Here is a 24,462-nt window from a genome sequence, read left to right on the forward strand (position 1 = left end):
TGAGGGGACACTAGAGAAAAGCAACAGGTTTCATCTTGTGCAATTTCCTTTTCTGGGTCCTAATAATGGCTCTTAGTAGTCAGATACATACAGGACTTATGGTAGAACAGAACAATGGGCAATACAGTTAAAAGTAGAAAAATAAAAACACTGCACCATCAATGGTAAGTGTGTTCACTTTATTTAAAGCATGTGTGGGACAAGACAGAACAATGGAGTTGGCAGGGGGCGTTTCATGTCTCAAGGCAATTCTTCTGGCCTATTTTTCATGGGAGCAATCAGCAGTCACCCAGAAAATCAGAGAAGCATGTATCCAATGTTGTACAAAAGTAGATGGTACTCAAGACAAGATGGAAGTAGTCTTGTAGAATGATTCAGATAATGTGCAAGCACAAACAAGAGCATTTACAACACCTACACATTTGGCTGTGTCAGAAGTTCATGTATATGAGGAGATAAGTAGAAATAGCTGTCAGGTGAATGAACATTTGGACAAAAGCCGTAAAAGGTACATGGACAACTTTTAAAGGGGTACTCTGCTGCTAGACTTTGGATAGGGGATAAGATGCCTGATTACGGGGATCCCGCTGCTAGGGCCCCTGTGATCTCACGCAGCATCTGGAGTTCTAAACATATGCCGGGTTCCTGAGGCAGTGGTTGTGACGTCATGGCCATGCCCCCTCAGTTCATGTCTACCAACACGTCCCCTCCCATAGAAATGAATGGAGGGGGCGCGGTTTTGATGTCACGATCACAGCCACCGGCTCTGAGCATTCTGATCAAAATGTTCAGAATGCTGGAGCACTGGAGTGCCCCTTTAAAGAGCATCTGTTACATAAAAAGCTGCAAACACAGTGAAGTAGGAATTCACAAGTCTTCTCCAGCTATGCCTTTGGTGATATCGATAAAAACACTATAGTAAACCCTCTGGGAGGCATCCCGAATGATCAGGGAAGCAGGGCCTGGGGTCCACTATGCTCTGGGATTGCAATGCCTTCCTTCGCTTACACTATTGATGGCACATACTGTTCAAGAGGGGGAGCAGGAATCCAGAGCCATTGCAGCTTCGGAACATAGCAGACCAAGTGGAACTTGCTGGAGCAGACTTGTAAAGTCCTACTACACTTTGTGAAGCTTCAAAAGCCTACATTATCTGACAAATACTCTTTAAATTGGAATATCATACCCATAAACCACCTTTGTTTCCCATAAACTATAAATGCCCATAAGCTTGACTGGATTACTGTACATCCTACTTACCCTATTATCCATAAACAGTATAATATACAACTTAATATACATACTTTACATGCCCCTGTAGTCAACGCAATAAGCTATAATACAAACCTTATGGTGGGATAGACAACAGCTATATAGGCATGATGGTGCACTAAATACAGGCACTAGAGCTTTAATATCCTATTGAATATCCCTAAGCAAAAAGGCATATGAATAAACCAGGAAGATGCTTAGGTATTCGTGCAGCAGGAGGTGCGTAGATATGTCACCACCATTTTCTCCATTGACATGCAGGCAAAAGTTCAAGTTTATGCATAGGCTGGTGCGCAGTTATATCACTGGAGCATCTCCAATGACATGTGAGTTCTCTTAGCTTGCTATGATTGGCCAGTTAACTTACTGTGGAGTGAGCTCTATGAGATGTCACTTACATTCTATACAGCAGTTAACTGGGTTGAACGGACTGTAGATGTTTATGTTGGTTAATTTCCCGACACACCTCCAATGGCACAATAGGAGGTTTCAAAACCCCAAACACAGCGTCTATTAACTGCTACTTCTTGACATATGATTTGTAGCCAAACATGTAGCAGGGGGAAGAGTGATGCGTTTTAACAATATGCAGTAGACTATGTACTGCAGACACAAACCGTCAGTTAGTTTTAGAGTTATTGTGGTACGACCAACTGGCCCATGTGGTTAACTCACCTTCCCTTTATACTATAAGAGGACTATAGCACAAGTTTAATACGTATGTGCACTAGTTCAAAGGAGCTTGAGGGTATTTTATAGCTTATGGGAAACAAAGGGCTCTTTGTGGCTACCTAAAGCAAGCTGTCTATGGGTATGTAATTGATGTATGTAATGAGATTTAACCCTACATATACTGATCTTGCATTGAGTGAATAATGGAAAATGTCCAGCACCAGGATAGCGGGTAAATATTGAGGCATAATATTAATAACAGGTACAACGGAGTGCAGTTGCCTACGCGTTTTGGGCTAGAGTGCCCTTAGTCATGGCATAAAACATAGTAACACATATATCCTGTTAATAGGTCACATGATCGTTACAGGTGTGTACTACTGACAAATTTCTGCACTTTCCAAACATTTTAGGGACATTCATGAAGGCAAAACTGACACATTACGTGTGATGGGTATAGAGAAAACCAAAAGACCCAGCAAGGGGGGGGGGGGGACATATGAGAAGACTCCTCCTAAATAGGAAATCCTTCTGGATTTCTGGATGTGCCTGCTGGAAACCAGGGAATCAAATGGTTTTAATTTACGACAAGATCTTATTTTAACATATTAGAACCTTATGGTATTATATTATTCCCTGTCTAAGAATGTAATATAGTGTGTTTTAGACATAGTCTTGCAATATGATATGTTTATATTCTATTCTTTTTTTTCTGTATTTCTTGTTGGCCTATCCATTAGTGTTCCAACATTAAACTGGGTGTTGATAGCAAGGGATGCAGGGGACAGCTCCTCTCCATTTTGATTCCATACCTCATTTTTTAACTTTGTCAGTAGTACACACCTGTAACGATCATGTGACCTATTAACAGGACATATAAGTGTTACTGTGTTACTATTTTTATGCCATGACTAAGGGCACTCTAGCGCAAAACACATAGGAAACTACGCTCCGTTGTACCTGTTTTTAATATTATGCCTCAATAAACTGGATGTTTTACCTGCTATCCTGGTGCTGGACATTTTCCATTATTCATATTCTGCATGTGGAAGGGAATGCCACTCTACTGGTCAGAGCACAGGAGCAGAAGCAAGGATCTGAGCGGCTATGCTTTGTTAGAGTGGTTTTGCATTGAGAAGTACATGCCCTATCAGTGACACTCATAGGTTGTTATTGTATCTAGGATAAAATAATAAAAGTATAAAGATCATAATGCAAAAACAATAATACACCATCTAGAGATTTCAAACATGTAAATTTGATTTGGTTAGACTTTAATTCAAATTTAGTTTTTGCTAAATATTCTCTACTTTTTGTTGATTGTGTGGCTTCGAGCAATGTGTGTCTGGATAGAAGAGCCTTGACTCTTGAGTGCCTGCACGAGTTCTCTTTCTATTTGATAGTTACAGTAGCTGCTGTTTGGATTTCTCTGACATCTCTGAAAATAAAAGCTATTTGCTTTAGATTTCTCCATCTCCTCAATTCTCACTCACCCAATAGTGTCTCCTACACTTGGGTAAAGCTTATCCTCAACTGCTTCAAAGATGCTGACATAGCTGAGTAAAAAAAAATATGAAGTAGGCAGCTTAGGGAAACATAGTGATAGGACAGTTTATTGAAATTTGCCATCTGTGTAGCTCAAGTAAGGCTGATAAACAGGTGAAATATCAACTTATCGGCACTTATCAAGCAAAATAAAATATATTTACTGATCTTAAAGCAGATTCAGAAAGCTCTTGAAGAACCAAGACAATTGCCAGTGCCCAGATATCCTAGAGGCACTGAAACTGCCCACTAGTTTTTTGAGTTTTCTATTTATATTATAGAGTAACAATGGAAAAATAAAAAAAACAGGCAGAAAAAAGGCACACAAGTTGGAAGCTAGTCTATGATGGCTCTAGTCATACCAGAATACTCAGTAAACTGTTGATTGATCGTGGCACATAAAAGTCGCACTGATGTATTTTGCACATAAATTTTGCATCTGTGGATTTAGCCCGATCAGCGCATTGTCTAATAGATGTTACATACTGCGCTCCAGCCACAGACACCGGCCGTGAGCGCAGCATCCCCAACCGCCGGCGGGGCTGGGATTTGCATCGCGGGACGCGCCTACATGCAAATCCCGGCCCGTCTCTTACCTCACTCCACTCCTGCAGCTGCTTCCTCTCAGCCCCCAGCACGCCTCGGAGCTTTGAAATTTAAAGGGCCAGAGCGCCCATAATTAGTGAATTCACCTGTCACCATGTTATAAGTTATTTGCATCTCCCACACCCCTCTGCCAGATCTTCAGTGCTTATTGCCTAAGAGAAAGCATTCCCATTGCCTGTTTTTCCTACCCGTGTTTCCTGACCTTCCTGCTATGTTTTTTCACTCCGAACCTTTGCCGCCTGCCTAGACCTTCTGCTGCGTTGACTGCGCCTCTGCCTCATCCTCCTGTACCTCGCCTTGCCCAGTTACCCGTATGGTCGAGCCATGTCGGGGGTAGTAACCTGGGTGTCGCCTGCCACAGCAAATCCTTCCTGCTTTGTGGCGGGCTCTGGTGAAGACCAGCGGCACCTTAGACTCTGCTCCCCGATACGGTCCGAGTCATCAGCTACACAGGTAGAGAGGATCCACATCCAGTTTCGTGACAGCCCGCATTCAGGTGCGTGACAATAGAGATGCAAAGTATAAAGTATTAGCATACTGGAATTTTCTAATACATTTTTAAATATAAAATAAAGTTAGAAAATAGTAATTCCTTACCAGGTTAAAGAAAACATGTACTGACAATTGATAAAGTAAAAAAAAAAAATTACAAAAATAAAGAAAAAGCAATAAAAAAATTTTGATTTAGAAAAAAACATTTTAAAATGCATACATTACATTAAAAAAAATTGAACAACAAATTGGATATCAGCATATTCATAATAACCTGTAGAATGAATTTACATGAACCTTACAAAAGCTAAACAACAAATGCCAAAAACACTTTTTTTCCGTATAAGTGCAGCCAGGGCCAGCTCCACCCATAGATAAAATAGGCAGCCACCTAGAGCGCCCTCTTGATAGGGGCACAACTCTGCCCACCACAAGAAAGTTATATCAACAGTTCCTGACAGCCACTCAGCAAGCCAGCACCACTAACTGACTTCACCTCCGCTCATAGCAACCCCCCAGCCCCTCTGCTCCTCCGAGGCAGACAAGTGTAAACCACTAACATTCGCCCCTGGTACAAATTACTTGCTGAATACTTCTTGATCCAGCCTGCTAGAGGAGCGCAGCACCACCGCTGCAAACATTGCTCCTCCAAAGCAGGCTGTCTAAAGCAGTCTGTAGTGATGGTGCTCCTTTCTGTCTGCCAACGGCCATAACAGGACGGAGCCTCGCAGCTCCATTCTGTGAAGTCAGAAGCCTCAGGGAGAGGAACGCACAGAGCTTCGGTGGAACAATAGAGGTGAGTGGCATTTTTGTTTATTTTTCATGGGGACTGTAACATAAGAGAAACATGGGGCAAAGTAAGAGGCATAAGGGCAATCTGAGAGGGGCATGGGGGTAAAGTGAAAGGGGCATAGGGGCAATGTGAGGGGGCATGTGAGCAATAGTGTTGAGCGGCATAAGCCATGTTCGAATTCGTGATATTTCGCGAATATGTGGACGAACATTCGTGATATATTCGCTAAATTCGCATATTCGTAATATTCACGTTTTATTTTCGCATATGCAAAAATTCGCGTAGAGAAAATTAGCATATGCGAAAATTTGCATATACAAAAATTAGCATAAGTGAAAATATGCACGCCAGTCTCACACAGTAATATTAGAGCCTTCTTTACACCACACAAGCTGGAAGCAGAGAGGGGTGATCACTGTGATGTGTACTGTGAAGAAAAAAATAAAAGAATATTCGTAATTACGAATATATAGTGCGATTTTTGCAAACATTCGTGAATTTGCGAATATGCGATATTCGCGAATAAAATTTGCATTGCGAATATTCATGAGCAACACTAGTAAGCAATATGAGAGTGGTATGGGAGCAATGTGAGAGGTGCATGGGGGCAATATGAGAGTGGCATGGGGACAATGTGAGGGGGCTTGGGGCAATGTTAGAGGGGCATGGGGACAATGTGAGGGGGCTTGGGGCAATGTTAGAGGGGCATGGGGGCAATGTGAGAAGGGCATGGAGCAATGTGAGATTAACATAGAGGCAATGTGAGAGGGGCATGGGGGCAATGAGAAATGGGCATGAGGGCAATGTGAAAGGGGAATGGGGGCAATGTGAGAATGGCATGGGGGCAATGTGAGAGGGGCATGGGGGCAATGTGAGGGGCATGGGGGTGATGTAAAGCGACTAGCTATCTGGGGGAACAAAGTAGGTACTATTACTGTGAAGAGCAATACACATGGATAGTTTGCATGGAGGGGAGAATTATGCTGGAATGAGGAGTCTAAAATGTTTGTCTGGCAGATTCAGTGAAAAGGAGTCGTGGCTGGAGAATTCTTTATGATGCCTCAGGCCGGAAAAAAAAAAAGTGACTCCAATCAGAGAAGATGTCACCTGTGAGTCCCTACATGTATCTGTAATCACTTATACAGCCTACTTCTATATTGTCACTGTATGTGGGTATATTGATCTCTGTGTAGTAACTTGTATTCAGTAACAATGCATAAAAGGTGCAAAAAAGGTGCATTCAAGGGCTGGGACCAAAGGGGCGGAGCCAAGGGGGTGGCAAATGGGGTTTGGCCTAGGGTGCCAAAAATCCTTGCATCAGCCCTGAGTGCAGCAAAAAGCAAATGTATACAAATTACACAGTATGTATGTATTGCCAAAGTATGTAAAGTACAAAGTACACTTGCTGATGCATAAAACAAGACCTTATATAGCAATGTTAATTAAAAAAAAAAATTGGCTTTCAAATCCAGATAGGAAAAAAAAATTAATGAAGGCCTTTCCATGGAGATTTTTATTATGGGGTAAACTTTTTTGAGTTCACTAAAAAAAAATTCAGGTTTTCTAATAATAAACACTTATGGCCCTGAAGCTCTCAATCCCTTATGCTAAAACTTTCCTATGTGCAGATACACCTGAGTGGTTTTGTCCTTCTCTGGCTTCCTCATGGGTTGGGACAAGGTTTTGCTGAATGTAACTAGAACTTAAACGCTGTCATATGCAGTAAAGACATAAGGATTGGACAGCTGATCTGCTACAGATGCAAAGTGTTTAAGCCTCTTTTTGTCATAAATAGTGTTAAGCGGCATAGGCCATATTCGAATTCGCGAATATTCGCGAATATATGGACGAATATTCATCATATATTCGCGAATATACGCATATTCGTAATATTCTCGTTTTATTTCCGCATACGCAAAAAATTTGCACATGCAAAAATTATCATATGCGAAAATTAGCATTTACAAAATTAGCATAAGTGAAAATTCGCATATACGAAAATTTGCATATGCAAACTTTCGCATATGCGAAAATTCGCACACCAGTCTCACACAGTAGTATTAGAGCCTTCTTTACACCACACAAGCTGGAAGAAGAAAGGGATGATCACTGTGATGTGTACTGTGAAAGAAAAAAAAAAAACGAATATTCATAATTACGAATATATAGCGCTATATTCACGAATATTCGCGAATTCGCGAATATGCGATATTCGCGAATAAAATTCGAATTGCGAATATTCGCGAGCAACACTAGTCATAAAGCCAATTTACAAAGAGTGATATGCCTTTGATTACCTTTGGCAACATTTAAGTAAAGGACATTGCAGGGCTGGGGCCGAAAACATTGTGCTGCCTTGGTCCAGGAACAAAATGCCGCCCCTGTCACTTACATCACTAGTTGTCTTGCCTGTGAGCGGAGCATTAATGTCTGGCACCTTGCTTTAAAACAGGCCGGAGTCTTTCACAGGGAGCACTGCATTAAATAAAAAATATATAAGTTGTTGCAGCGTAAAAAAAATAAAAAATTTCAAGCAGCAAAGTGCCGCTTCTGTTAAAGTGCTGTCTCGGTCCAATAGACCCAACAACACCCATTGTAGCACTGGCGATGAGGGATTCATTGGTCTTGGATTACATGTTTATTTTTATGTCTAATTCAGATTGTTTCGGCAGAGTGCTAATTTACTGAATCTTGAAACAGCGTTCAGGAATAGTATGTTTGAACTGTCCTCTGTCTTTTAACTGTCTTACTTATCTTTTGTTTATTAATAAATTTTCCTGGTCCTTGTATTGGAAAGTATCCTATACCCCAAGACTACATCATATTTTGGCTTCAGGCCAAACACTAAGGTAAATTCTACCCAATGATCAATACCTTTTTTTCCAAATGCAAGATGCCTTATACCTATGAATCAAAATTTTGCAGAGCGATATTCATATTTTACAGTCATGTACATTGACCTTGGTGCACCCCAGAGACCTTTAGTTAGATATTCTTTCAGAAAATGTTGAGACTACCAAGTTATGACTGAACCCTGGGAATAATTTTAGACTCCTGTGAAAATTTATAGCTTTTAATCTGCAGACAATAACTTTTATTGTAAAATAAAAGTATTTGTTATATTAACATTAAAACTTACTGAGCAAAATAATCTAAGTGATACTATACAAATGGTATACAATAGAGACACAGATTTATTTCAGTTTTAATGTAATTAATGGTTATGAAATTATTTTTAATGAATATGCAAACCACAATGTGATCTGTTAAAGAAGACCTCTGGCCAACCCTCAAATAATGTGATGGCATTATTATTATTATTAAAGGGGTACTCCGGTGCTTAGACATCTTATCCCCTATCCAAAGGATAGGGGATAAGATGCCTGATGATGGGGGTCCTGCCGCTGGGGATCCCCATGATTTTGCACGCCGCACCCCATTTAAAATCAGTCCCCGGAGCGTGTTCACTCCGGGTCTACTTACTGTCGATCATGGGGCCGGAGCGTATTCATGTCATGCTCCGTCCCCTCAATGCAAGCCTATGGGAGGGGGCGTGGTAGTTGACACGCCCCCTCCCATAGACTTGCATTGAGGGGGTGGAGCGTGACGTCACACGGGGCGGAGCCTTGATGTCACAACGCTCCGGCCCCGTGATTGACAGTAATCAGACCCTTAGCGACACTGAGTTGTAGAGTGCATCCCCAAATCCGTTGGCAATCCTCAGATTTCATGATGCCTTGCACACATTCAAGGCACCTAGTGCCAGAGGCAGCAAAACAACCCCAAAACATCATATAACCTCCACCATATTTCACTTTAAGTACTGTGTTCTTTTCTTTGTAGACCTCATTCCGTTTTTGGTAAGCAGTAGAATGATGTTCTTTACCAAAAATCCCTATCTTGGTCTCATCTGTCCACAAGAGATTTTCCCAGAAGGATTTTGGCTTACTCAAGTTCATTTTGTAGTCTCGCTTTTTTATGTCTCTGTGTCAGCAGTGGGGTCATCCTGGGTCTCCTGCCATTGCGTTTCATTTCATTCAAATATCGAAGGATAGTTCGTGTTGACACTGACGCTCCCTGAACCTGCAGGACAGCTTGAATATCTTTGGAAATTTTTTGAGGCTGCTTATCCACCATCCGGACTATCCTGCGTTGACACCTTTCATCAATTCTTCTCTTCCATCCACGCCCAGGGAGATTAGTTACAGTGCCATGGGTTGCAAACTTCTTGAAAATGTTGTGCACTGTTGACAAAGGCAAATCTAGATCTCTGGAGATGGACTTGTAACCTTGAGATTGTTTATATTTTTTTCAAAATTTTGATTCTCAAGTCCTCAGACAGTTCTCTTCTCCTCTTTCTGTTGTCCATGATAAGTGTGGCACACACAGACAAACAATGCAAAGACTAAGTGAACTTATCTCCTTTTTATCTGCTTTGCGTTACTTGCCCCCAGGTGAGTTTAAAGGAGCATCACATGCTTGAAGCAATCTTATTTTTCCACAATTTTGAAAGGGTGCCAATAGATTTGTCCAGCCCATTTTTAGAGTTTGGTGTGACATTGGCCCTCATTTACTAACAGGATCCCAACACTTTTTGTCGGGTTTTGCACCAGAATTCTGTCTGCACCAGAATTAACGCCAGAATATGCGCCAGAATCTGGCACACAACCCGACAAAATCAAAACCACTCAGAGTGAAAAAAAAAAACTACAAAAGGGGCGTTTTTCCTGACAAAAGAGGCGTGTTCCCGACAAAAAGAGAGAAAACCCTCCGAGTGGGAAGAAAACTCACAGGAAAAGTTTTGTGAGTTTTGCTCCACAGAAACCCGACAGCTCAGAGCTGTCGGGAAATTACTCAAAACGGAGTAAATCCTGCTACCCGCAGCATGGAACAGGGTCTGTTCCATGTTGGGGTAGTAGTACAGGGGCTGAGGGATTGATCGCACCAGGTCTTACTTCTGAGACCCGATCTGACCAAAAGTTATTAAGCAGGGGAGCGGGCGGCATGTTCCGATCCCCTGCAATGTACTGTAAACTTTCATTTTTAAATTCCCCACCAGAAGCCCTGAATGGCCGGGGCTGAGGAGCCAATCAGGGCTCCTGGCAGAGTTTTAAGATAGAAGCGCTGTGGTGGGAAAAGATGTATAGAATCGCTGGGGGGGTATATATCTGGCCCCTCCAGCATTTCTATATATCTTTCCCCCTGCTGTGCTATATCAAACTTAGTGCCCGCTGCGCTTGAATAATTGTACTGCCACCCCAGCGCTATTATATATCTATACTGACCCCCGCTGCACAGATTTATATATATACTCCCCCCCCCCCAAGCTGCGCATATTAATCTTCATGTTCTCCCTCCCCTTGCTGCAAAGGAATGAAAACTCTATTAGCGGGGGAGCGGAGGGCAGCAGCAGCGAGCCTCCGCTCCCTGCACTGCTTTACTTGTCATTCATAGCAGTGAGCCGGCACCTATATATATAGATGCACGGTAGGGATCAGACATATGGATATATGTCTGACCCTCACAGCATGCTGCTGCTGCCAATAGCTTACTTGTCATTCATAGCGGTGAGCCGGCATTTGTATATGTATGCTGTGAGGGTCAGACTTATATCCATATGTCTGACCCCCACAGCATGATATGCAGCTGCTGCCCGCTATGAATGACGAACTCTTAGCAGCGAGAGCGGGCAGCAGCCCTCCGCTCCCCCGCTAATAGAGTTTTCATTCATTGGCAGCCAGGGGAGGGAGAACATGAAGATTAATATGCACAGCTTGGGGGGGGCAGTATATATAAATATGCGCAGCGGGGGTCAGTATATGCGCAGCGGGGGTCAGTATAGATATATAATAGCGCTGGGGGGGCAGTACATTTATTCAAGCGCAGCGGGCACTAAGTTTGATATAGCGCAGCAGGGGTAAAGATATATAGAAACACTGGAGGGGGCAGCACCACAGCGCTTCAATATTAAAACTCTGCCAGGAGCCCTGATTGGCTCCTTGGTCCCGGCCATTCAGGGCTCCTGGTGGACTGGTGGGGAATTTAAAAATGAACGTTTACAGTACATTGCAGGGGATCGGAACATCCCGCCCGCTCCCCTGCTTAATAACGTCTAATCGGATCGGGTCTCAGAAGTGAGACCTGGTGCGATCAATCCCTCAGCCCCTGTACTACTACCCCAACAAGGAACAGACCCTGTTCCATGATGGGGGTAGTAGTACAAGCACTAATGCAGTCAGAATTTGTAGAGACTTTTTTCTGTCGCACAGAATACATTTTGTATATATATATGTTGTATGCACACGGCCTTAAAATTACATTCTATTCCTAAAATTATATTTATAGAAGATATGTTGCAAAACATCAGAATCCAACATTGGTGGACATAGATTTCCAGAACAATGAATGATTTATGACATTTGATTTATCATATATACCTAGGTGGGGGTGATGAGAGATTTACATATCTATAATCTTTAACACAAAAAAAAAAAAAAAAAACGAATTTACATAATGAATACCTTTTCTATGCATCTTATGTTCACTTTATAGTAAAAGATTTGTGAAATGATGTAATTGAAATTAATACTTGTAGCCGAAAACAGAGATTTGCCCATTGAACCAAGCCGTGACAGTCTTATCTCTCACACATACTTTTCCTTATTTATAATCATCTATACACTTGCCATACATGTTAATGATAAAGAACCATGCATCTATGCACTAAATCACAAACCAAATCCATTTCCAAAGTGCCAAGCTATTGTTCTGTGCACAAGACAAGATAATTGATGTACTGTATCTTTTCCAGAGTGCGGTTCCACCAAAAGATTTGGCTAATTTAAACCGCTTACATCCTGAAGGGCAAGTCCTTATTAATATATTGTAGATAACTAGAAATAGCAGTAATATAGCCAAATAACTCTAAGAAGGTTTAGCATAAACCAAGGAACAAGTGGATTAAATTTAATGGTTCAGGCAGAAAATAAATCCATGCTTCTTCTTTCACACTTTGATTCCCAAACTAAAGTTCACTTTTCATGTTTATAAAATATTCCTCAGTGAAGGATTTCTCGTAAACTGGTCTGGAAACATCAATATATGTATTGGAATTTTCTGTGTTTTATTACACTAGACACCGTGACCTGTTGTTCCTAAAGGGGTACTCCACCCCTAGACATCTTATCCCTTATCCAAAGGATAGGGGATAAGATGTCAGATCGCGGGGGTCCCACCGCTGGGGACCCCCGGGATCTACCATGCAGCACCCACCTTTAGCGGCTTCCGGAACTGCTGGAGATCCTCAGGCTGAGTCCATCTCGACCACGAGGACAGAGCATAGTGACATCACGGCTCCGCCCCCTCAATGCAAGTCTATTGGGGGGGGCGAAGCGTGATGTCACACGGGGCGGGGCCGTGACGTCAGTCTGCTCCGTCCCCGTGATCACAAGTAATCAGACCCAGAGCAAACACGCTCCGAGGACTGATTCTAACGGTCCCCAGGGCGGGACCCCCGCGATCAGGCATCTTATCCCCTATCCTTTGGATAGGGGATAAGATGTCTAAGCAGCGGAGTACCCCTTTAAAGGAGATCCGTAGTGCTCTGAACTTTATCCCCTATCTGAAGGATAGAGGATAAGTTTTAGATTGCGGGGGGTCCGAGCACAGGGGCCCCCCGCGATCTTCTGTACGGGGCCGCTGCAATGTACAGGAAAGGGAGTGTTCCGTCCCCGAACGACACGGCAGCCAGCCCACCCCTCCATGAATCCCATAGAGTTCAGAGCACTAGAGATCTCCTTTAATGTATTGGGAGAAATGTATCATTAGTACAGAATTTTGTGCACACTAACCAGTTTATCTGCTAACTATGCTCCCTGGAAGCGCACAACAGGAAAGATTACAAAGCCTCCGCAGACAACATTAAAATAGTATAGTTTGATAATGATTTTGGCAAAAGTGTTTACAAAAAAAAATACACAATGCGCACGTACGTTTGCAGGTACAAACCAGTTGACATATTCCCCCTATTATGTACAGTCTGCACAGGGGAATGTCAAATCTGTTAGGTTGCGTATTTGACTAAGTTTACATATATGTGTCTTCTGAATTTTATTCCCTCCGATGCTGTAGAAAATGCGCGGGAGGAAAACTGATGTTAGAAATGATCCCATTCATTAGATTGAGACAGTTCCCATTCATCCGGTATCTTAGTTTGGACAGAAAAATTGAATGCCGGATGCTAAACAACTGGTGACAACTGATGCATGTTGTCATCAGTTGTAGCATCAGTTGCATCGAGATTTAGGGTATGTTCACACTGGGCTATTCTTGCGTAACTCCTGCATAATTACGCAATCAGAATTACCCGAGCGCAATTATACGCAGTGAAAATTAACATCAGTGTAAATGGGTCTTCGGCGAGACTTGTTCACACTGAGGAATTTCAGAGCAGACAATGTCACCACTGAAATGTTCCACTCAAAGAATGAACATGTTCATTCTTTCAGCGACATTCCACGAGCACTGCATAGCCGTCAATGGCGATAGCTCAGTGTCACGTGGTCCTACCAATGAAGGATTTCACAAGCAGAGATTTGACCAGTGTGAAAATAGGCTGAATTTATGTATGCCGGACACATGTAATTCTTCTTACAGAGCCATAGGTGCTTCACATGAGACCAAAGATAACTCCATGCGCCACTGCTTTTTCCACAATACCTCCATTCCACAGTGTTCAATAAAACATGCTACAATTGGTTTTCTCACAAATGCCATATAATTCAGTGTAAAAAAGAAATTGGCTTATGGGGGTAGAGCATGGATTCAGATAGATGAGTCCACCCTTAACTTTTCTTGATGTTAGTTATAAATCAAATAAAATATAAATAATAACACAGATGAAATGTTGTCATGATACATATTAAATAGAGATGAGGGAATCGAATCGTACAAATACGAATTCATTACGAATTTCCTGAAAAATAAAATTTGTAAGGAATTTGAATATTGTCACGATTCGATAAAACATATGGCTTCATTAAACTCCATTTAGTGTGGTCCAGGGGATCTAAATGGTGGCTACATGTGTAAGGACATGGGTCAAGGAACTCTGGAGAGGCGGATAGGCGGGATCACCCTGAATCACATGCAACATGAAGCCTATGAGCAGCCAGCCAGCCCTGTGATGTCACAGTCCTATATATTCGGCAGCCATTGCTGACCACAGGCATTTCTGGGACTTTTTTGCTCAGAGAGAAGATACAGAACAGATCTTTTCAGCGAATCCATTCACCTGAAGCCCACATCACTGCAGGTAGGTAGATAGACAGGGACAGCAGAGGGAGAGAGAGAGCACACGGTATGCTGCAAATGTACTGGGATGTATTACTCTTAAGCTAATAGGGGCAAGTTAGTGTGAGCACTAAAAGACATAGTCCCCTGCTTTTAATGCCTAATTCAGATGTAACCATACTGGGGCGTATTTTCTAATCATAAGTGTAATATATATACACACTCAGCACTTTTACATTTTTTTCTTGTTAAACTCATAGGGGCCAGTTATTGTTAAGGCCAGAAATACCGACATGCCTGCTTTTAACGCCTAATTCAGCTGTAACCGTACTGGGGCTTATTTTCCTATCATAAGTGTAATATATATATGCACTCAGCACTTTTTAGTTTTTTCCTGTAAAACGCATAGGGGCCAGTTAGTGTTAAAGGCTAGTGTTGAGCGGCATAGGCCATATTCGAATTCGCGAATATTCGCGAATATATGGACGAATATTCGTCATATATTCGCGAATATTCGCATATTCGTTATATTCCCGTTTTATTTTCGCATATGTGAATATTCGCGTATGCGAAAACTATCATATGTGCATATTATTAGCATATACAAAATTAACATACGCGAAAATTCGCATATGTGAAAATTCGCATGTGCTAATTTTCGCATATGCGAATTTTCGCGCACCAGTCTCACACAGTAGTATTAGAGCCTTCTTTACACCACACAAGCTGGAAGCAGAGAGGGATGATCTCTGTGATGTGTACTGTGAAAAACAAAAAAAAACAAAAAAAAAAAAAACGAATATTCGTAATTACGAATATATAGCGCTATATTCGCGAAATTCGCGAATTCGCGAATATGCGATATTCGCGAATAATATTCGAATTGCGAATATTCGTGAGCAACACTATTAAAGGCCAGAAATACCTACACACCTGCTTTAAATGCCTAATTCAGGTGTAACCACACTGGGGTATATATATATATATATATATATATATATATATATATATATATATATATATATAAAATGAGTGTAATATATACACACTCAGCTGTTGTACAAGTATGTCAGGCAGAGAAGTGCAAGGATGTGCACAGAGGAGTGGCAGAGGCCTAAATTTATCAGGCGCAGGCAGAGGTCGCAGCAGAATAGGGGCTCGTGGCAGCAGGAGTTGCAGCAAGAGGTCTGAGCTCCCAGTGTCAGCTAGCGGTCGTGTCTCAACGAGCAACCCATTGTGCCACCATATGGTCTCCTCATGCTGATGCTGCCACCTCCAGGCTCTGTCATTGTGCCGCCATATGGTCTCCTCATGCTGCTGCCACCTCCAGGCTCTGTCATTGTGTGGCTCTGCAGCCTAGATAGGCTGCCACTACCTCCATGCTGTGTCATTCTTCTGTAATGTGATCTCCTCATGCTACTGGCACATTAAACTTGTTAAAGGAGTACACCGGTGAAAAATTTTTTTTAGATCTTTTTAAGTCAACTGGTGCCAAAAAGTTAAACAGATATGTAAATTACTTCTAATAAAAAAATCTTAATCCTTCCAGTATTTATTAGCTGCTTTATACTACAGAGGAAATTCTTTTATTTTTGGATTTCTTTTCTCTCTGTCCACAGTGCTCTCTGCTGACACCTCTGTCCATGTCAGGAACCGTCCAGAGCAGGAGAAAATCCCCATAGCAAACCTATGTTGCTCTGGACAGTTCCTGATACGGAGAGAGGTGTCAACAGAAAGCACTGTAGACAGACAGAAATGAAATTAAAAAAGAAAATAATTTCCTCTGTAGTATACAACTGCTAATAAGTACTGGAAGGATTAAGGGGGTACTCCACTGGAAAACATTTTCTTTTAAATCAACTGGTGCCAGAAAGTCAAAAAGATTTGTAAATTACCTCTATTAAAAAATCTCAATCCTTCCAGTACTTATCAGCTGCTGTATGCTCCACAGGAAGTTCTGTAGAATTCCCTATCTGCCTGACCACAAGTGCTCTCTGCTGACACCTCTGTCTATGTCTGGAAGTGTCAAGAGCAAGAAAGGTTCGCTATGGGGATTTGCTCCTACTCTGGACAGTTCCTAAAATTGACAGAGTTTTCAGCAGAGAGCACTTGTGGTCAGGCAGAAAGAAAATTCAAAAAGAAAAGTACTTCCTGTGTATTATACACTGGAGTACTGGAGTAGTTCCTGTGTATCAAAAGTACTGGAAGGACTGGGATTTTTTAATAGAAGTAATTTACAAATTTGTTTAACTTTCTGGCACCAGTTAATGAAAAAAATGTTTTCCACTGGAGTACCCCTTTAATCTCTTCAAAATCTTCAAATGACATCTCAAAAATCTCTTTTACTGTATCTATTCAATTGTGATGCCATATGGTCTCTCGACCCTGCTGCCATCTCTAAACGCTGTCATTGTGCCATACTATTGTCTCGTCATGCTACTGGCACCTCCAGGCTCTGTCATTGTGCCACTCTGCGGCTTACATAGGCTGCCGCCACCTCCAGGTTGCGTCATTGTGCTGCCCTATGGTCTCCTCATGCTGCTGGCACATTAAATTAAACTTGTTAATCTATTCAAAAAAAATTTAGGTTGCGCCATGCATTTTATGGTAAAATGATGTCATTATGCAGGACAATTGGTCACACAAAAAACAAGCCCTCATACTGGTCTGTTGATGAAAATATAAAAGAGTTATGATTTTTAGAAGACGATTAGGAAAAAAAACAAAATGCAAACATAAAATTGGCCTGGTCCTTAAGGTCAAAATGGGCTTGGTCATTAGAGGGTTAAACACAGTACTGCAACATGTAAGAAGAACCCTAAACCTGACATCACTACCACTGGGTGGCTCCACCTAGACAAATATAGCATATACATCTTCTATTATTAAATCATGCTTTTTTGCAAAGCTGGTCATTTTTCGCCACACATCCCAGGATATATTTAGCAAAGAGGAAAAGTAAGAAAATACATTTCTATGGGGGTTGTATTATAGATGCGTACAATACAGACCCATAATTTATGCATGAGGCTTTACTCATATCTTTAATTACAAATGTATGGCTATTTGCTCAAGTAAATTCCTCTAGATGGTCTGAACTTTTCCTTTTGATGTACTGAATTTTGTATTGTTGTTATAATTCATTATTCTGTTGGATATCAACATTGCATATTTATGAATAGAGAAAATTGAGAGTCTCATAGATGAGTTAGTTTTAGAGCTTTAAAACACATGAAATTCTAGCAAGTCTTGTCCCAAATGTTAAGCTAAATAGAGTTAAAGAGTAGTTTAATGTTTTATGTTTTTAAAAGAATGTCAAATGAGGCACATTGAAAAAATAAAAGTGGTGGAGGGAGGTGTTGAGCTGATATAGTCTTGGAGCCAGAGTTAAGATTTTAACTTGACAACATGTATGGCCTGTAGAGCCTTGTCTCTAACTTATCCCTATAACATTTACATACATAACAATTAGAGCTAGGCACACTTTTTTAAGAAATTGAGCTGGCTCAACGAACAGGTTATCTGCCAACTGGCAATGAGAAAAGCCCCAAAACACGTGTAATTGTAAAGTGGTTTTGAGGCTAAGTTAATGTCTGTCACGATTCGGCTGGCTGGAGGTGGATCCTCTGTGCCAGAGAGGGATTGGCGTGGACCGTGTTGGTGGACCGGTTCTAAGTTGCTACTGGTATTCACCAGAGCCCGCCGCAAAGCGGGATGGTCTTGCAGCGGCGGTAGCAACCAGGTCGTATCCACCAGCAACGGCTCAACCTCTCTGACTGCTGAAGATAGGCGCGGTACAAGGGAGTAGACAAGAGCAAGGTCGGACGTAGCAGAAGGTCAGGGCAGGCAGCAAGGATCGTAGTCAGGGGCAACGGCAGGAGGTCTGGAACACAGGCTAGGCACACACAAGGGAACGCTTTCACTGGCACAATGGCAACAAGATCCGGCAAGGGAGTGCAGGGGAAGTAATGTATAAATAGGGAGTGCACAGGTGAACACACTAATTAAGCCTGCTGCGCCAATCAGTGGCGCAGTGGCCCTTTAAACTGCAGAGACCCGGCGCGCGCGCGCCCTAAGGAGCGGGGCCGCGCGCGCCGGGACAAGACCGACGGGGAGCGAGTCAGGTACGGGAGCCGGGATGCGCATCGCGAGCGGGCGCCTCCCGCATCGCGAATCGCATCCCGGCTGAGAGAGATATTGCAGCGCACCCGGTCAGCAGGTCTGAACGGGGCGCTGCAAATGCGAGGATGTTGCGAGCGCTCCAGGGAGGAGCGGGGACCCGGAGCGCTCGGCGTAGCAGTACCCCCCCCCCCTTGGGTCTCCCCCTCTTCTTGGAGCCTGAGAACCTGAGGATAAGACTTTTGTCTAGGATGTTGTCCTCAGGTTCCCAGGATCTCTCTTCTGGACCACAGCCTTCCCAATCCACCCCAAAATTTTTTTTTCCTCTGACCGTCTTGGAGGCCAGAATCTCCTTCACGGAGAAGACGTCAGAAGAACCGGATACAGGAGTGGGAGAAACAAGTTTGGGAGAGAAGCGGTTAATGATGAGTGGTTTAAGGAGAGAGACATGGAAGGCATTGGGAATACGAAGAGAAGGAGGAAGAAGGAGTTTGTAAGAGACAGGGTTGATCTGGCACAAGACTTTGAAAGGACCAAGATAGCGTGGTCCCAGTTTGTAACTGGAGACACGAAAGAGGACATATTTAGCGGAGAGCCATACCTTGTCTCCGGGAGCAAAAATGGGGGGAGTTCTTCTTTTCTTATCGGCAAATCTTTTCATCCGGGATGAAGCCTGTAAAGGAGAATTTTGGGTCTCTTTCCATATGGTGGAAAGATCACGAGTCACTTCATCCACAGCGGGCAAACCAGAGGGCAAGGGAGTAGGGAGGGGGGGAAGAGGGTGACGGCCGTACACCACGAAAAATGGGGACTTAGCAGAAGATTCGGAGACTCTGAAGTTGTATGAGAATTCGGCCCATGGTAGAAGATCTGCCCAGTCATCCTGGCGGGAGGAAACAAAATGCCGTAAATAGTCACCCAGGACCTGATTAACTCTTTCTACTTGCCCATTGGATTGGGGATGATAAGAAGAAGAGAAGTTTAATTTAATCTTGAGCTGTTTACAGAGGGCCCTCCAGAATTTAGACACGAATTGGACGCCTCTATCTGAGACGATATGCGTGGGCAATCCGTGAAGGCGAAAAATGTGTACAAAAAATTGCTTTGCCAACTGAGGCGCTGAAGGAAGACCAGGAAGAGGAATAAAATGTGCCATCTTGGAAAATCGATCAACGACCACCCAAACAACTGTGTTGCCACGGGATGAGGGCAAGTCTGTAATAAAGTCCATACCAATCTGTGACCAAGGCTGTTCGGGGACAGGCAGAGGATGAAGGAGGCCAGCAGGCTTCTGGCGAGGAGTCTTATCCCGGGTACAGACAGTACAGGCCCGCACAAAATCAACAACATCCGTCTCCAGAGTCGGCCACCAATAAAAACGAGAGATGAGTTGCAAGGATTTTTTGATGCCCGCATGGCCTGCGAGGTGGGAGGAGTGTCCCCATTTGAGAATCCCGAGACGCTGGCGTGGAGAAACGAAGGTCTTCCCTGGAGGAGTTTGCCTGATGGAGGCTGGAGAAGTGGAGATCAGACAGTCCGGAGGAATGATGTGTTGCGGAGAGACCTCTACTTCAGAGGCATCAGAAGAACGAGAGAGGGCATCGGCCCTAATGTTCTTGTCAGCAGGGCGAAAATGAATTTCAAAGTTAAAACGGGCAAAGAACAACGACCACCTGGCCTGGCGAGGGTTCAGTCGTTGGGCAGACTGGAGATAGGAGAGATTCTTGTGATCAGTGTATATGATAACTGGAAATTTTGATCCCTCCAGCAGATGCCTCCATTCCTCAAGTGCCAATTTAATGGCCAGTAGTTCTCGATCCCCGATGGAGTAATTCCTCTCCGCTGGAGAGAAGGTCCTAGAAAAAAAACCACAAGTAACAGCATGCAAGGAAGAATTTTTTTGTAGAAGGACAGCTCCAGCTCCCACTGAGGAGGCATCTACCTCCAATAGGAAGGGTTTAGATGGGTCAGGTCTGGAGAGCACGGGAGCAGAAGAAAAGGCAGACTTGAGATGTTTAAATGCGTCCTCCGCTTGTGGAGACCAGGACTTGGGATTGGCATTTTTCTTGGTTAAAGCCACGATAGGAGCCACAATAGTGGAAAAGTGTGGAATAAATTGTCTGTAATAATTGGCAAACCCCAAAAAACGTTGGATAGCACGGAGTCCGGAGGGGCGTGGCCAATCTAAGACGGCAGAGAGTTTATCTGGGTCCATTTGTAGTCCCTGGCCAGAGACCAAGTATCCTAGGAAAGGAAGAGATTGACATTCAAAGAGACATTTCTCCATTTTGGCATAAAGTTGATTGTCCCGAAGTCTCTGAAGAACCATGCGGACATGCTGGCGGTGTTCTTCTAAGTTGGCAGAAAAAATCAGAATATCGTCCAGATAAACCACAACACAGGAATATAAGAGATCACGAAAAATTTCATTAACAAAGTCTTGGAAGACGGCAGGGGCGTTGCACAGGCCAAAGGGCATGACCAGATACTCAAAGTGTCCATCTCTGGTGTTAAATGCAGTCTTCCATTCGTCCCCCTCCCTGATGCAGATGAGATTATAAGCCCCCCTTAAGTCCAGTTTGGTAAAGATGTGGGCGCCTTTGGTAAAGATTTCCGAGATAAGAGGTAAGGGGTAGCGGTTTTTTACCGTGATTTTATTAAGTCTGTGGTAGTCAATGCAAGGGCGTAGGGAGCCATCTTTTTTGGACACAAAAAAAAATCCAGCTCCGGCAGGAGAGGAGGATTTGCGGATAAACCCCTTTTTTAAATTTTCCTGGATGTACTCCGACATGGCAAGAGTCTCTGGGGCAGACAGAGGATAGATTCTGCCCCGGGGTGGAGTAGTACCCGGGAGGAGGTCAATAGGACAGTCATAAGGCCTGTGAGGGGGTAAAGTCTCCGCTTGCTTCTTGCAAAAGACGTCAGCATAGTCCATATAAGCCTTAGGAAGACCGGATACAGGGGGAACCACAGGGTCATGGCAGGGAGTACTGGGAACCGGTTTAAGACAGTCCTTGAGACAAGAAGTACCCCAGTTCTTGATTTCTCCTGTGGACCAATCAAGGGTTGGGGAATGGCGTTGAAGCCACGGTAATCCAAGAAGAATTTCAGAGGTGCAGTTGGAGAGGACCAAAAATTCAATTTTTTCGTGATGAGGTCCGATGCACATTAGGAGAGGTTCCGTGCGGTAACGCACGGTACAGTCCAATCTTTCATTGTTAACAGAATTGATGTAGAGGGGTCTGGCGAGACTGGTCACTGGGATGTTGAACCTGTTGATGAGAGAGGCCAAAATAAAATTTCCTGCAGATCCGGAATCCAGGAAGGCCATAGCAGAGAAGGAGAGGGTAGAGGAAGATATCCGCACAGGCACAGTAAGGCGTGGAGAAGTTGACATCAAAAACTGTCTCACCCTTGTGCGGAGTCAGCGTACGTCTTTCCAGGCTGGGAGGACGGATAGGACAATTTTCAAGAAGTGTTCGGTACTGGCACAGTACAGGCACAGATTCTCCATGCGGCGTCGTGTCCTCTCTTGAGGTGTCAAGCGAGACCGGTCAACTTGCATAGCCTCCACGGCGGAAGGCACAGGAACGGATTGCAGAGGACCCGAGGAGAGAGGAGCCGGGGAGAGAAACCGCCTCGTGCGAACAAAGTCCATATCCTGGTGGAGCTCCTGACGCCTTTCGGAAAAACGCATGTCAATGCGGTTGGCCAGATGAATAAGTTCATGCAGGTTAGCAGGAATTTCTCGTGCAGCCAGCACATCTTTAATGTTGCTGGATAGGCCTTTTTTAAAGGTCGCGCAGAGGGCCTCATTATTCCAGGATAATTCGGAGGCAAGAGTACGGAATTGGATGGCGTACTCGCCAACAGAAGAATTACCCTGGACCAGGTTCAACAGGGCAGTCTCAGCAGAAGAGGCTCGGGCATGTTCCTCAAAGACACTTCGAATCTCCGTGAAGAAGGAGTGTACAGAGGCAGTGACAGTGTCATTGCGGTCCCAGAGCGGTGTGGCCCATGACAGAGCTTTCCCAGACAGAAGGCTGACTACGAAAGCCACCTTAGACCTTTCAGTAGGAAACTGATCCGACATCATCTCCAAGTGCAGGGAACATTGTGAAAGAAAGCCACGGCAAAACTTAGAGTCCCCATCAAATTTATCCGGCAAGGATAATCGTAGGCCGGAAGCGGCCACTCGCTGCGGAGGAGGTGCAGGAGCTGGCGAAGGAGATTGTTGCTGGAGTTGTGGTAATAGCTGCTGTAGCATCACGGTCAGTTGAGACAGCTGGTGGCCTTGTTGCGCTATCTGTTGCGACTGCTGGGCGACCACCGTGGTGAGGTCGGCGACAACTGGCAGTGGGACTTCAGCGGGATCCATGGCCGGATCTACTGTCACGATTCGGCTGGCTGGAGGTGGATCCTCTGTGCCAGAGAGGGATTGGCGTGGACCGTGTTGGTGGACCGGTTCTAAGTTGCTACTGGTATTCACCAGAGCCCGCCGCAAAGCGGGATGGTCTTGCAGCGGCGGTAGCAACCAGGTCGTATCCACCAGCAACGGCTCAACCTCTCTGACTGCTGAAGATAGGCGCGGTACAAGGGAGTAGACAAGAGCAAGGTCGGACGTAGCAGAAGGTCAGGGCAGGCAGCAAGGATCGTAGTCAGGGGCAACGGCAGGAGGTCTGGAACACAGGCTAGGAACACACAAGGGAACGCTTTCACTGGCACAATGGCAACAAGATCCGGCAAGGGAGTGCAGGGGAAGTGATGTATAAATAGGGAGTGCACAGGTGAACACACTAATTAAGCCTGCTGCGCCAATCAGTGGCGCAGTGGCCCTTTAAACTGCAGAGACCCGGCGCGCGCGCGCCCTAAGGAGCGGGGCCGCGCGCGCCGGGACAAGACCGACGGGGAGCGAGTCAGGTACGGGAGCCGGGATGCGCATCGCGAGCGGGCGCCTCCCGCATCGCGAATCGCATCCCGGCTGAGAGAGATATTGCAGCGCACCCGGTCAGCAGGTCTGACCGGGGCGCTGCAAATGCGAGGATGTTGCGAGCACTCCGGGGAGGAGCGGGGACCCGGAGCGCTCGGCGTAACAATGTCAAAGTTAGGGGTAACTAACTTTCAGTTCAGTTCAGTCCTGTACCTCTTGATAAAGCCACGGACATGGCGAAACTGTGGAGGGAGACCTGAACTAGTTAGTTTTTAATAAGTAGGATAGCCTCTAAGGAATAAACATGCACAGTTTGGCGAACTGCAGACGCTAATAATTGTGCAATCAGAGTGTTATACAAGCGGAGGTCTGCTGAAATTACTTATACCCAAACATAAAATTGGCTATACCTGCTTTTTTAATCACTGAGTGTGTGAGTTATAATACTGAATAAAGTACAAACATTTTAAAGTGGTGTGAGAAAGGAGGACCACCTTTTAGTTGGTCTATGAGTAAACAATTGTTAAATTATCCTCCACACACTAGTCTCACATGTGTGTAGATGGGTCTCAAACTAGTGAATAACTTGTAGATAGTGAGGAAGAATAGCAACAGGTTTTGTGCCTGGCAAGTGAAGATGACGCAAAGGCTTTTTCCAAGCATTCCAAAAATTCTCCTTTTATGGGAGTTGCAACTGAATAGGTGTCCTGAAATAATAAAAAAGAAATAGCTTTTTAATGAA

This window comes from Hyla sarda, chromosome 10 (assembly GCF_029499605.1).
Source record: "Hyla sarda isolate aHylSar1 chromosome 10, aHylSar1.hap1, whole genome shotgun sequence".
In the NCBI taxonomy this organism is placed as follows: domain Eukaryota; kingdom Metazoa; phylum Chordata; class Amphibia; order Anura; family Hylidae; genus Hyla; species Hyla sarda.